Source organism: Pseudonaja textilis, chromosome 7 (genome assembly GCF_049901715.1).
Source record: "Pseudonaja textilis isolate UNSWEBS1 chromosome 7, rPseTex1.2, whole genome shotgun sequence".
Classification (NCBI taxonomy): domain Eukaryota; kingdom Metazoa; phylum Chordata; class Lepidosauria; order Squamata; family Elapidae; genus Pseudonaja; species Pseudonaja textilis.
The window spans coordinates 46,158,042-46,174,805 of NC_141996.1; positions in this window are offsets into that span (position 1 = coordinate 46,158,042).

Genomic DNA, 16,764 nt, shown 5'->3' on the forward strand with positions numbered 1-16,764 from the left:
AGAGTTTGGATCCTCAACAAGGCCTTGACTATTTAGCTTGTATTTTATTTTCTGATTTGTTTTGCCAATATATAGGACAGATCATTTATTTGTTGAGATTTGAAGTTGCCATTTGATTGACCATTCTGATACATAGTCAAGATCTTTTTGAAGGGTAGCAGTATTGTCTGTGGTGTTGAATAGCTTTACATCATCAGTGAAGAGAACGCAGTTGCTCTTGATATGATCACAGAGGTAATTTATGTAGAGTATGAAGAGAGTTGGTCCTAAAATACTGCCTTGAGGGACACCACTGTTGACAGGTACAGAATTTGATAGGACGCTCCCAATTTTGACCATTTGTTGTCTATTTGTCAGGAATGCTTCTATCCAGTTATGTAGGTGTCCAGAGATACCATAAGATTTTAGTTTTAGTAGTAGTGTACCACTGCATCAAAGGCTTTACAGAAGTCTATGTAGATTGCATCTATTGCTTTGCCCTGATTGAGTTGTGTAGTCCATGTTTTTGCAGTTTAAGAGTTGCAGATTACAGGATAGTTTTTTTTCTGAAACCAAATTGTTTATTACAGAGTAGGTTGTTTGTCTCTAAGTGGAGGATAATGGATTGGTTAATAATTGATTCCAATTATACAGCTCAGACTTGAACATGGAATCTTTGGTACTATCTCAGCTTGGAAGTTTGCTTGCAGACATTTCATTACATCACTAGGTGTTATCATCAGTGTGAGACCCTGACTCAACTGTCCTGCACTAATGATGTTACCCAGTTGGGTAATGTAATAGCTGCAGATAAACAACCAAGCTTAAAGAGAGCCCAAGACCTTTGTTATTTAAGATACTGCCTTTCTGACAAAGTGTCTACCATTCCTGTTCACTTTGACAGGATTGGTTTGATCTGAGCCTCATCAATTAAACAATGCAATTTTGTTCACCTCAGAAAGGCTTTCCCTGTCATTGGGCATACCTTTGATATACCACTCTGCAAAGATCTGTATGGTCCCCATATTTCTCACATTCAAGTTTTTTTTCGTATAGCCTAGCATGTTTCTGTTATTTGATGGTGTGATTTATTCAGTATTGTTGAGACGGAATCAGTGCAATGACAAAAAATAATGGTGATAGTGAGTCTCCCTGAAAGATTCTTCTCTTGTATTAATCTTTCCTGGTCTATTACCACTGACTAGCAACCATTCTTCCACTGTGACATAGATCTTTGCACAAAGCTTCTGATTCTGATCCTGTAGCCAATTGTTCACTAGATTTCCAGGAACTGCAACACCTAGCATGGTCCTTGTTGACCCAGAGGACAACCAAGCTGATGTGTATCTCTGTAATGTACATCTCACCATATTGTTTATGAGAGAAGCATTCTTTGTCTGACTTCTCTGATGGGAACTGTCCAGTATGGTTGATCCTTCAGCTTAGGTCTCATATTCTCAGAGCACACAAGCCCCACAATCACATTAAGGTAGTGCCTCACAGGGAGTTATTATTAACATTATTAATTGTTGCATAATTAATTTTTGTTCACAAGGCTGTTATCAATAAAAATAAAGGATAACCCACAAAAGTATTTAAAATAATCTAAATTGATGGATTTGCTTTAAACTGGAAAGACCAAACTGTTTTTTTTTTTATAAAATGAAAAGAAGAAAAGAAAGCTCATAAGACTGAAATTGATATTTTAAAAAACAGCATAAATATCTGTTCTGCCCTATTTGAATATCATTCAGGCAAGTGTCTGGGATTCTCATTTGCTTTGTAGCCATTATATTTTCACTTTGAGTAAGCTGAGAGATATTATAGGAACTGTCTGTGACTCAATAATTGAAGCCTGAGGCAGGACACCTCTGTTTGTAAGCAATTGTGTTTATAAAAAGTCCTATCTATGGGCATTATCAAAGGGGCAAATAGGTCAATTAAGAAGACTTAATTAGCCCCATGAGCCAAACTTGGACTCTTTTGTACTTGCATTATATGTAATATGTAACTACATAACAGGTGAAACTTTTATTGTAATCTCATATTTTTTTGGAAATGTAAATAATAAATAATAATAATAAATATAGCTTCTGTAAATAATAACGTTCCTATACATTTAGAATACCATTTCCTTTACTATGTGGGAAAGCTTTATTCACATATGCAATTTTATTTATGGGATGACTTTTCATGTGCAATTTTCTCTAATGTAGACATTTTTGGTCTAAACTGATATTGCACTTCAAAATAAAGAGAACTCCTATCATTGGAAAAATTATATAATGGGCTGTGATAGCACTTTCTGAGCAATTTGCAAATGTGAAATATTGCCCCCAGTAAACTTGGTCCTCATTTTACCAACCTCAGAAGGATGGAAGGCTGATTCAACCTTGAGCTGGTCTGTATGAAACTCCTGCTATGGGCAGAGTTAGTCTGCAATACTGTATTCTGACCACTGAACCACCATGGCTCTTAAAATTATATTTTAAATTTATTTTAATGTTAAATTAAGAGGACCAACCTAAGGGAGCACCAGAGACCCTCCATGGACTTTGTTATGAATAGATAAAATGTACAATGGGACTTCATGTAAAAATCTAATCAAAATAATTGTATGTAATTACATGTAAGGAAAAAAATCTGATTTTTAAGAACTGACATCATGAACAAAAAAACTTTATTTTTAATGGAGTCTGCTGTGTATTTAAAAATGAGTGCCATAGTGGTCAGTATAATTCCTGAAACTGTTTTATTATGAGGTCTTAATATTGTTAATATGAAAGCATTTATATAGTATTGATTTTCTTTACTGCCATTGGTTTCCAAATCTTTAATAACGCTCCAGTCTACTGTAAAGCTTCTAAGATGATTTATTTCTGTGAGTCATATGTCATGCCATCTCTAACAAGATGGCCATGAGCTCTGTAGTCAACATAGCATCTCTGTATGATAAATTAAATTAGAAATGAGCCTGCTAGCATTTCTCTTGGTGAACTTTTTTCTGAGAATACACCCAGTCAAATCTCTCTAAGATTTATTCAACTAGAGTACTAATAAGAATTTTGCAATATAATTCAACCCAAAGATAGATAAGTCAAAGAGATGAATTATTGGAATTATTGGAGCCATACAGCATGTAGATTACTTGTATTGTGTACTTCCTTTCATTGTGTTCAAGGAGCCTGAACTATCTGTCAGAAAAGATTTAACTTTGAATCATACTTTGATCAGATCTTTTCAACTTTGTGATTCTGTGATGCTAGTTGTGTTGTTTTTATCCTCACATAGATAAGTAGATAAATGAAACAAGCTAAACATGGGTGCTTTGTCTTTTATGATGATCAAATGCTCTGCATGAATATATCCAATCTCTTAAAAATGACACATTGTTATTTTATGATTTATTGCATTCATACCCAGTGTTTTCATGATCGATTACATAGCTATTCTTCTATATTTTTAGTTCACAACAAAATTCTATGAAGTAGCTTTTGATGTGGGAAAATGGTCACAGTCCTTTCTATGACTGAGTGAATTAAAGGTAATTATAAATATACATATTCTCAGTATTCTGCTTCTACCTCCAAATTGTGGGATACAAGCAACATTACATTGACTTGCAAGGTAGTCTTTAGTTTAGATAATTTAGCATACATAAAGAGTATCACCTTACTGAAGGTAAAACTATGCTTTGATTGAGCTTATGGAAACTATTCCAAATATCTCAAAACTACTATTGTTTTATGTTTTCATTTTTCATATATACTTATGTACGTATATGTATCTCACACAAACACAGAGAGAAAAAGAGAGAGAAGATTTATATACTACCTAGAGTCTTGGCATTGGTTAGGTTAAAAGTTGTAAATAAAATTAATAATTGAATCTTTAATATTAGCAGGTAATACTCACATGGCATTGAGATAACTAAGGCTTTTAACTTAGTATATTCTTTATTTATTTAAAAGAGTTAGCAAGTTAATTAGTTTAACTTGGTGATCAGTGCCACGATAGACACCAGAGTCCAATACTCATAGGACCATCTGTATATGGAAGGTTACATCTTGAATAATTTTAAATTAAGAAATTATTTAATTAATTTCTTCTCTTTTGGGCAGCAGGGTAAGTGAAACAGAATACATTATTTTAGTTAATGCCATACACGAGCCATGCATCTTTACAAAATCCCAACTTCTGAGATTTTGGGAATATAGTTCAATATCACATTTACATCTTTTAACAATTCTTATACAAATTAGTATTTAACAGAAATAGTAACAGATAATCAGAATTGGAAGGGACCTTGTAGGTCATCTAGTCCAACCCCCACCCAAGCGGGAGACCCTACACTATTTCTGACAAGTGGCAGTCCAATCTCTTCTTGAAAGTCTCAAGGGTTGGCGCTCCCATAACTTCTGAGGGCAAGGAACAATTAACCATTGGTTAATTGTTCTCACTGTCAGAAAGTTTTTCCTTATTTCCAGGTTAAATCTCTCCTTGTTCAGTTTCCATCCATTATTCCTTGTCTGGCCTACAGGCACTTTAGAAAATAGCTTGATCCCTTCCTCTCTGTGGCAGCCCCTCAAATATTGGAACACTGCTATCATGTGTCCCCTGGTCCTTCTCTTTACTAGACTAGCAAGCCCAGTTGCTGTAATGGTTCTTCATAGAGTACTGGATGCAGTACTCTAGGTGTGGTCTTACTAAGGCTTTATAGAGTGGTATTAGTACCTCCCTTGATTTACATATAAGATAACATGAAGTCAAAGAATAAAACCAAAGGTCTCAAAGAAAACTCTAATTTCTTCAAACACCAGCATACATACTTATGCATAAACACACAAAAATTAATTTCTATTTTTGGTGAATCCAATAAACCCAAAACAAAACTGTCTGATGAAGTAATTTTAAATTACAAGAAGTATATTTTTACCTTTCTTTAAATCTAGACATACTGATTTTCCAAAATTGGATATTTCAATTATTTGTTCTACAGTTATCGAACTGATGCTAATTTTCATTCTTTGAAACAATTCTGTATTAAATTGAATTGTTGGATTCGAATCAAACATTACATATTACATACAAAGATTGTGGATACCTCTGAGGCTATTAAATCATCTAGGCCACATTGTTCACCAGTATATATTTCAATTGCATATATTACCAAGCAGATGTTATAGGTAAATCATAGTCAGAATGCTTTAATTCATTTTTTAAAAACCAAACTTTATTAAGTCAACTGATTTAAAATACGTATTTCTTATTTGGTGTTGAATAATCTAGATTTAGTCATTCTCTCTTTTTAAATATATTTTATTTTTTATCTATTTTATTTTTCTCTGCATCATGTATAATGTTGCTTACTTTAAACAAAATATTGTGATAAGTATGCATAAGCATATATATATTATAAACATACAAAGAATATTAATGTAAAGAGTTGCAACCAATGTTAAGCTATGTGTCTGTAAGGAAAAGAAAGAAAAGACAAGGGAAAGACCAACATATTAGAAATTTATTATCACTGTTATATGAAGAGGACAAAAAATTGCTAATATAATTACTTCCACAATGGAAACATTTCACAGTTAGTGAAATGGCAGTGCTTACGTTTAAAAGATGCTTCATCTGGACAATATAAATGTCATTGGTAATTTTATGAAAATGAATTTCTCTACCGAATTGCTTGAAATGTCTTGCCTTAAAATAGAAAAATAATGACCTAAGTATGATTATGAGGATACTTATATGAAGCAGCAGCAGTTACTGCAATTTGCATACCTAAATTAACACAATTGTTTTAAATACCAATGATTTAAAATCCCAAGAAGGTTTTGACCTATAATTGTCATAAATATGGGTTATGAAAATAGTCAACAATTCAGATTTTTCCTAATGAGGTATCTAGTTTTGGAGATTATTCAAATTGTTTACTTAATTATCTTGAAGAGATGAGCTACAGTTTTACTGAGATTTAAAAAATGGATTTTTTTTTAGAATGAATGTTTCTTTGAAAAGATTCTTTCCCTTAGCACACCTTACATTTACAATATATAACATTAATTGGCTGCATCATAGTTCTGTTTATTGACAGTAGTTAATGATTGTAGATTAGACAGTGAAAATTCACTTGTGCTTAATAAGCAAGCAAAAGTATCCAAATGCTTATTGACCATAATTCTGTCTTTATTTCATTATAGCATTACAAACAAAACCACTGAATAATTTCCTTTTGTATGTCTTTGGATGAAAAGGTGCTAGTGGTCTATAAAATTGGCTTAATAGCTTCAACTTTAGAAATGGAAAACTACTTTATAAAGATTCTCTTACTTAGGAAGTTCTACATTGCAGTCTATTAATAAAAGAAAAAGTATTTCACAATGTCTTATAATATGAATGGGTCACAAAAACTCATGAATTTTGTTGTAATAATATCTATTTTTATTTTGCCAAGTGTCAGTTCAGTGATCAGGTACCAACTAATGAGGAAACTGGTTCTTTTGGATCCATAAGCACACCAGCGAATATCATATTAAGCCATATTATTAGATTAGAAATAGTACTTAGCAATGGTATTTAGATTTATATACTTCTTCATGATGCTTTACAGCACTCTCTGAGCTGATTACAATGTCAGCATATTGTCCCCAAAACAATCATTTTACTGATGTCAGAAGGGTAGAAGGCTGAATCAACCTTAAGCCTCTCAGGATGGACTTACTGACTGTGGACAGACTTCACCTGCAATATGCATTCTAACCACTGAGCCATCAGAAAAGTAGAGCAAAAGCAAACAAGTTAAAACATTGCATTAAAAGCAGTGGTGGGATTCAGCCAGTTCGCACCACTTCAGGAGAACTGATTGTTTCTAAGCAGTTTGGTGAACTGGTTGTTGGAAAAAAATTACTAAGGCAGATAATCGGTTGTTAAATTATTTGAATTCCCCCACTGATTAAAAGCCTATATAACAAGCAAAATAAAAGCATATATAACAAGCAAAATAATTTCTTCCAAGCTTCCAAGCGCTCATTAATAATAGTATCAGAGATCCTCTCAAGGTGACCAGTTTCCATAGCACTTAGCACTAGGTTCTGTTCAGAACCTCCCAACAAATAACAACAACTTTGCAGTTTTTATCAAAGGTAATTTTATCATGACTGCATGGTGCTGCTATGGTCAGGAGTCTGCAAGACCTAACCTTGACTGACTGGCAGATGACTTTGTGATGGAAATCAAAAGTCTGAGACTTTGAAGCGGGAAAAGTTTGAAACTACATGAAACACACACACACACACATTTCTCCTTTGATCAGCAAGCAAGAGTAAAAAAAACAAGCAAGCTAGCTTCTAAACTTCTAGACTTTTTTCATGTGAAGGAGAAATCAAAATATATCGCTAACTCATTGAAATAACAATGGTCTTCTGCATTGCTACTACAATAACCTCTCTCTTCTTTTCTTTCCCTTGGAGTATTTTAAAAATAGAAAGAGTAAAAGCATGGTTTGGGGGATGTTGGAAAGAAATAAATTTTCAGAAGCCATTGATTATCCTATAACATTGATATATAAATTATTATTTAAAATGTATATGATTTAAAAATAAAATTTCCAGATTATCTATTATATTGAGTATGCATTGATCACAATATTTAACAGAAAGAAGTACTGCAACAATTACTGAAACAGTCTTGGAATAGGAATATTTATTTTATATTTATTTGCAGTCACAGACCAAGACACAAGTACAACAAAAAAAGAACATGGAAAAATTAATCATGAACAATTGGTCACCAAAAACTTGACTAAGGGGAATTACAGCGTTCTCCTCTGATGGTTACAGCTCTTTAAAAAAAAAAATGGAAACCAAAGAAGTGATATATGAGGAGCCATCCCTTAGACAATATAAGAACAAATTACTAACATTGGGTCTAGAAGGGTCTGTTTCAAGGAGAGACAGTAACTTAGATCTGCCTGCGTTATACATAGAGCAATATAAAAGGACATGCTCCACAGTTTCAACCTCAGCTCTGTCACAGGGTCGTAGCCACTCATTAATCAGGAGCCTCTTAAATCGCCCATCCAGTAGTGCTGAGGGCAGAACATTAAAGCGAGCTAGGGAGAAAGCTCTTCTATACATGGGAATGGTTAGAATGTAAAAATAGGAAGCCATCCTCAGTCCATAATTATTAAATTGGCTGAAGATCAGAGGGGAGCAAGTTTTGTTAGCTCTGGCTCATAGATATTGCAAGTCAATGTCCACAAGCCTTTGGACTACCCTAAATTGGGCATTCTTAAGGCCATAATCTCCCAGGGCATCCCCCGTAAAACCTAGCAGGTGTAATTTCTTCATCAGCTCCCTCTATGGAGAAATATGAGAGTCACTAAACCCCAAGGAGAGGTAGCTACCAGGAACTGCCAGAAAGAGCACCCAGAACCACCATTTAAAGGTAATGCCATACATTTGACTGATCGAGTGCCCAGTTCCAGGTACATCGGAGCAAAACCAACACAAGGAGGAAGACCCAGAAGTTTTCTTAAAAAGACAGCCTGGGTTCTTTCAATACAATCCTGTATTGTACAATCCCGTATCCATATGGGAATTCTGTAAAGAGTTTGAGCCAAAGTTCTGGCTTTGTAAATATGCAGAGCAGAAGGAATAAACTGGTCTCCTTGGGTATAAAAAAAATCTTAAAATCTGCTGGTGACTACAGAAGGCCGAGTTCAGCACCTGGGTTCGATGTCTAGTTCTGAAATTGAATACCTAAATACTTAAAATGGAAAACCTGCTTAACAGCATTACCATTGATAGCCCAGTTGTACAATTTCTGGACTCTAGAGAACACCAATACTTTGGATTTGTCGTAAAATAGGAATATAATAGGAATAGGAATATAATAGGAATTGGAATAGGAATAGGAATAGAATAGAATAGAATAGAATAGAATAGAATAGAATAGAATAGAATAATTTGGCAAAGTGTAATTGAGCAGACAAGGAATTTCTCTCTGGTTCACAAGCCCTCAGTGTACATACAAACAATAAAGTAATATGATGCTAATAGTAGAAGGTAGTTGAAAAGATGAGAAAGATAAAATAATACATCCATACTACATATTCTTAGACATGACAATATTGTGAGGATTATGTGTTTAGCAGAGTGAAGGCACGAGGAAAAAAAAATCTGCCCCTGTATCTAGTTGTTTTGATACACAATGCCCTATAGTGACATCCTGAGGAGAGGAATTGAAAGAGTTTATGTCCAGGATGTGAGGAATTTGTAGATATTTTCTCAGCCCTCTTTCTGACCCATGCAATATACAGGTCCTCAATGGAAGGCAAGCTGTTTGCATATGATATATGTTATATGTATTGTTCCATCATCTTTTAACACAGGGGATAGAGACCTAATAAACTTCTTAACTGTTAAGTAGAAGAAAGAGCTGTCAGTTATATACTCTCCCCTTCTTTACTGTTTTTTTCCAATCCTGGTAGTTTTCCTATAAAAGAGACTGAAGAAGAATGTCCCTTCCTTGAATGATATGGTCTATTTCTATCTCATTAAAAAAGAATGCAATTATTCTGTTTTCCAAATTAGATTTAGCTCTGTTGCTGTGATTTAATTGTATCCAATATGCACCTTATTCTAGTTAGAAATGTTCTAAATAGAAAATAGACAACAATATAGGTAATTCCTAAAGCCAAAAATAGACAACTTTATTGATTTACTCAAAAGCTTGTACTCCTAGAATAGTATTCTCTACTGGAATAATATTGATCATTATTATTCCACATAAACAAAATATAATGTTATATTTTAAACAGCAGCTGGTTATAAAAACCATTTTTCCTAATTTATTTACAAATAAGGTAATCAAGAAGAATTCTAACCAAAGAATGGTTAGAATCAAAAGAATTATGATATTGCAACATCCATTTTATATAGATCTTGAATAATTTAAAGATAATTCATCCCTTAATCAAATGAGAACACAAAGATTATGGAAAATATGAAGCTTTATTTTATTATTATCTTCCTAGGAACAGTGAATGTTATTTGTATAACTATGTAATTAACTTGGTTTTCACTTATCATAAAATAAATATTTTAGATGTAATGAAGGCCAGTTTGGTGCAGTGATTAAAGGCACCAGGCTATAAATTGGGAAACTGTGAGGTTTGTTATCCCTTTGGCAACAAACTAATAGGGTAACCTTGGTCCAGTCATTCTTCTTTAGCTCTAGGAAAAAGAGAAAGCAAAACACTTCTAAAAGTGTTTCCAGAAAGCTGCAGAATCAGGGGTAGGATTCTATCAGTTCAGATCGGTTTGGGCAAACTGGATGTTATATTTACATCTGGTTCACTGAACTGGTCGTTGAACTGACTGGCTGGTCCTGCCCACCTTGCCCCTCATGCCCCAGGAGTTTCCACATGACCCATTTTGGATGCAGATAAGTGCAGGGTCCACACGGGGACTTTGGGAGGGTAAAAATGGGCTGAACCACCCATTTTTGCCCAAGGAAAGCCTTCGGACACTGAGGAAGGTGAAAAATGGCCCTCTTGGAAGTTCTGGTAGGCCACACCCACCATGGCCATGCCCACCCAGCAACTGGGCAGAGAACCAGTTGCTGGAATTTTTGAATCCCACTCCTGTGCAGAATAAATATCAACCAGAGGTGGGCTGCTGCTGGTTCGCACCGGTTCTAGTGGACTGATAGTTAAAATTAGGCGCAGTTCAAGCCAGCAAATCCCACCACTTGCTGGCCCTGACCCCACCTGTTTTGTGCCTGTTTTGTGCCTGTTTTCAGGGGCATTTTGGGTCTGTTTTCAGCCATTTTTGGACCAAAAATGGCCTGAAAATGGTCTGAAAAGGGCCCCAAAATGGCCTGAAAATGACCCGCAAACAGCCTGGTTTGGGGGGCATTTTCAGGCCACTTTTGGAGCCATTTTCAGGCCATTTTGGGGGGCATTTTCATGCTGAAAATGCCCTCAAAACCTGCCTGAAAACAGCCCAAAATGGCTTGAAAATGGCCCCAAAACAGGTCAATAAATGAGAGGCGCAGGGCCAGCCAGTGGTGGGATTAGCCTCAACCAGCTGAATCTTACCTCTTCCTTTGAGGTGAATGGCTGGGAGACACTATGATGAATGACATCACCCACCCACTCAATTGGCAACTGACCATGCCTACCCAGCCAGAGAACCAGTTGTTTTAAAAAAAATTGCAGTCCACTATTGATATCAACCCAAAAATCTTAAATGATGGTCATTCACTAAAGATGGAAAATATACTGTATGTGTCCCAGGATAATATTACAGGATCCAATCTGGATAGATCACTAGGATCTTCTGAACTTTCAAACTGGAGCCCATCATCAGGCAACTTCTAAGAAAGAAAAGAAATCCATGAAGACACAAATATTACAAGTGGCAAGAGAGAAGATATTGAAATACAAAGGTAAAGAAATTTTGGTTTTAAAACAAATACCTAGAAGAATGAGAGAGATGAGAAGAGAATATCGATTCCTGACCAGAATGTTATTGAAAAAGGAGGTGACTTACAGATGGCTGATCCCAGAAGGATTGATGTTTACGTGGCAGGAACAGAGACATAGAATTGATTCAATTGAGAAAGCAGAACTGTTCTATGCAGAAGTTTTTGGAGGGAGAGAAGGAGAGGCAGAAAAGGAGGTTCCACTAACTGAATCCCAAGAGGAACAAATGGAGATTGGAAAAGAAGAAGGTGCAGTAGGTGGACAAGTGGATATTAAAGATCAGCGTGAATCAAGACCCACGAGAGTGGTTAAATCTAAATATAAAATATAATCATGGAAGAGAAAAAACTGATTACAATGAATATAAATGGACTGAATTCAGCTGCTAAGAGAAGGAAGATTTTCCATAAATTAAGGAAACTAAAGTTTGATATAATTTGTCTACAAGAAGTACATATTAAAAAGCAATATGAACAATTGTTATTACAACCAAAATTAGGGAAATTGTTTACCTCTTTGACTCAATGTAAGAAAAGAGGGGTGGTCTTATATATTAAAGAGGCTATCCCAGCAAAAATGATTTATACAGATGAAGATGGCAGAAATGGTGGAAATAATGGACAATAATAGAAAGATACTTTTGACTGCAATTTATGCCCCGAATGATAAACAGGAAGAATTCTATAAAAAATTACATACCAAGATGGCTGGACTGGACTATGCTAATATAATTATGATGGGAGACTTTAATGGAATTGTGGACAATAAACTTGATTATATTGCAACAGCAGCAAAGTTAAATAGAAAAACTCTTCCTAAATCTTTTTTTAAAATGATAGATGAACTAACTTTAAAAGACATATGGAGAGAAAGAAATATTAAACTTAAGCAATATACGTTCTATTCAAATAGACATTTATCATGGTCCAGACTTGACATGATTTGGATCTCAACAGACTTAATATCTAGTATTCAAGAAGTAAATATTGAAACAAGTACTTGGGCTGATCATAACCCATTGACAATTAAATGGAAGGGACAAAAAAAAAAGATCAAGATGGACATTAAACAATACTATTTTAAAGGAGAAAGAATTTATACAATGGATGGAGAAAGAATTGGCTTTTTTTTTAAAAGAGAATAGAAAAGAAGACACTTCAATACAGAATGTTTGGGATACAATGAAGGCTTATGCTAGAGGCTTGATAATAGACTATACAAGAAAAAAGAATATTAGGAAAAGGCAAGCTTTTAAAGCCTTGGAGGATGAATATAAAAGACTCGAAAAAGAACTGCAGAAAATACCACAGAGAAAAGATGTCAAATTGAAACTGGATATAACTAAACATAAAATGGACTTAATAGAGAAAGAAGAACTGGCACAGAAAATTAGGAATGCTAAACAGAATTATTTTGAAGATGCAAATAAGCCAGGTAGATGGCTAGCATATAAGTTGAGAAAGGAGAAAGAGTCGAGGAAAATATTGCAGTTAATAGATGACCAAGGTAAAACTTGTCATGGCAGCAAAGAGAAAAAAGAAATTATTTATGATTTTTACAAACATTTGTATAAGAAAGAAGATATTGATGAGGAGAAAGTTAAACAATACCTGCAGAATGCAAATCTACCTAAGATACCTAAAGAGATTGAAGAAATGTTAGAAAGCAATATAACAATGATGGAGTTAAGTCAAGCACTTAAGAAACAAAATAATGGAAAGGCACCAGGTCCAGATGGGTTTCCTGTAGAATTTTATAAAACCTTTCAAGAATCATTGTGTATTCCACTGTTAGAAGTTATGAATGAAGTTATGTTAAAAAAGATAATACCTAAAACATGGTCAGAGGCTTATATTACACTTATTCCAAAAGAGGAGGCGGACCTACTTCAAATCAAGAATTATAGACCGATTTCCTTATTAAATGCAGATTATAAAATTTTTGCTTCAATATTAGCAGAAAGACTTAAAAAGTATTTGAATAACTTTATCCATCCAGATCAAAATGGGTTTCTGCCAAAGCGACAAATTAGAGACAATATGAGAGTAATTCTGGACACCTTGGAATATTATGAGGCGCATCCTGAAAAGCAAATGGCTTTGATATTTTTAGATGCTCAAAAGGCATTTGATAACGTAAATTGGAGATTTATGTTACTTTTAATGGAACAGATGGGCTTTGCTAGAAGATTTATTCAGGCAATAGAAGCAATTTACAATGAACAGATAGCTAAGGTAATGATGGAGGGAGAATTTACAGATCCTATTAATATAAGAAAAGGCACAAGACAAGGTTGTCCTCTTTCTCCCTTGTTATTTGTAATGACTTTGGAAGTGTTGAATAGAAATATCAGAGAAGATAAAACTATAAAAGGAATGAAAATTAAAAAGGAAGAATTTAAACTACAAGCTTTTGCAGATGACCTAGTCTTTATCCTGGAAGACCCTATAGAAACAGCCTTGAAGCTGTTGGAAAAGATAGAGGCATATGGGGAGGTGGCCGGTCTGAAAATAAATAAAGATAAAACAAAGATTTTGTCAAAGAATATGTTGCTGAGACAAAGAGAAGAACTGGCAGAATTGTTAAAAATTCAAGTTACAAATAAGGTTAAGTATTTGGGGATATATTTGACGCCAAGATGTAGTACATTAAAGGAGAACAATTATATTAAACTTAAACAACAGATAGCCCAAGATTTGAAAAAATGGGAAAACCTACAATTGTCATTAATAGGAAGGATTTCAACAATTAAGATGAACATTCTACCCAGAATTTTATTTTTGTTTCAAACAATACCAATTAGGCTTGGAAAAGAATATTTTGAGGATTTAAATAAAATTGTTTTGAAGTATATATGGCAAGGCAAGAAAGCAAGGATAAAGTTAAAGCTTTTACAGGATGCTAGATCTAGAGGAGGGTTTGGCCTGCCTAATTGGGAGTTGTACTACCAAGCTGCAAATTTGATGTGGGTTAAAGAATGGATAACATTAAGGAAAACTAGATTGTTGACATTAGAAGGTCATGATTTGTTGTTGGGTTGGCATGCTTTTTTATGGTATAAGGGAACCAAAACACAGGGGTATTTTAGAAGACATTGTATACGGGAGTCTCTGTGGTTAAATTGGGAGAAGACAAAAAAACAATGTTATTTGAAAATTCTAGTTTGGTTATCGACGATAGAAGCGTTTTCTTACCCTATAATCTATAAAAAGGAACAAACAGTTAGCTATGGGGAATTACTAGATGAAAAGGGTGAACTTAAATCGATGCAAAAATTAGAGGAACAAGGTATACAGATGAATTGGTTTTCATATCTGCAAATACATTCAAAGTATTATGAGGATTCCAAAGCAGAGGGATTTTATGATAAACAAACTGATTTAGATAAGATTTTGATGGGCACTGATGAAAAGGTGATTAAAAAATTATATGGTTACTTATTGGAAATTAAGCTGGAGGAAGAACAAGTTAAAGAAACTATGATTGCTTGGGGGAGGAATTTTGGATATGGGATTGACTTAGAGAAATGGCAGAAATTATGGTTGCAAAATTATAAAATGACAATGTCTACAGCCTTTAAAGAAAATTTGTATAAGATGTTTTACAGGTGGCATTTTCCCCCGACAAGGATAGCAAGAATGTTCAAGAACTAATCCGAAAAATGCTGGAAATGTCATCAGAAACCTGGTTCATACTACCATATGTGGTGGACTTGTGAGGATGCTAGAAAATATTGGACTAAAATCCACATGTGGTTGGAAAAAATGACAAAAAAATAAATAAAAATCAGGCAACTTCTCTCTCACCAGAATGTGCTGAGGATGGCCTCAGCAAAAGTCCAAAAACTCAGAAGACTAAATCTCAGGTCCTTGTGATTGACCCAAATTAAATCCTGTGGTGGCCATTCAGCCTATGAACTGATCACTGCTTTGTTAATGCCAGGGACAAATGCCTGCATTGCCTAAACCGACAAAGGCTTATTCAAGAGTCAAGATTGACTCAAAGGGATAAATATAGCTATTATAATAATATAGTATTTTAATACATAAATTCATTATTTATGCATAATTTTAGAAAATACCTTTAACGTAAGCATATATGAGATAGTTCTGATGAGATACAGTACTTTGTGCCATAGAAACATCAAGATTCACCTAAGTGAGATGGGAACTAATCATTTATCTCATAGAGGTAAGTGATGCTAAGGTCTTTCAGTCTTAAGTTTCAGCCAGCAGTTCCATTCACTGGAACTGCTATGCCATTCACTGGCTATGTACTTCCACAGAAAACTCATCTGAGTTTTTCAATAGTTGTATAGAAATTTTGAAACTGACTAATGGAATTGCCAAAAAAGAGTAATGGAACTGCTGGATAATGTTATAGAAGGAAGATGAAAAGAAATCTAGTTTCTTTGTTTTTAGACGTTTATAGGGGGGAGAGAAAAGCATTGTTTTGCAAAATAAATTCAAAGAACTCCATCACACAAACTTTTATGTAAGAAAAGCACTTTTTTGTCATTTTGCCATATGTCTAGTATATGCATCTATTTTATTTCAAATTTTTTTAATTTTTTTATTAATTTTCCAAATTTTAAAAAACATAAAACAAAACTTTATACATTGTTATCAACATCAAGAGATCTTTTGTATTTCCTCACATTTTTCAGTATATGTATTTACTTATTCATTTACCATTACATCTTACTCTTACTATAAATCAATATCTTTGATCCTTACATCTCAATCTTCTCCATGGTATATTTACATATTTACATATTCCCTCATTCTTTTCCTAATTGCCATTTTATTTTATTTTTATTTCTAAACCACTAATACCAGGCAACCCAGGCATTATAATAAATTGAATCTTCTCTGTCTTTTATTTTCATCGTTAGCCTGTCCATCTCTATACAATCTATTATTTTTTTAAGAACCATGCCTTCTGGTGGAACCCTTTTTTCCTTCCAGAGTTGTGCGTACGAAATCCTTGCAGCTATTAATATATGTAACATAATATATCTATCTGTTTTATTGCATTTTTGTGTTATTATACCTAATAAAAAAGTTTCTGGATTAAATTCAAATTTCTGATTTGTGATTTCTTCTATCCATTGTCTAATTGTATTCCATATTTTTTCACTTCCTGGCATGTCCACCAGGTAAGTGCCTTTTTCTTTTCCACATTTCCAACAATTTGGGTCTGAATTAAACATTTTTGCCAATCTAGCGCGAGGAAGGTGCCATCTATAGAACATTTTGTATTGATTTTCCTTGTATGCTGTGAATGTAATT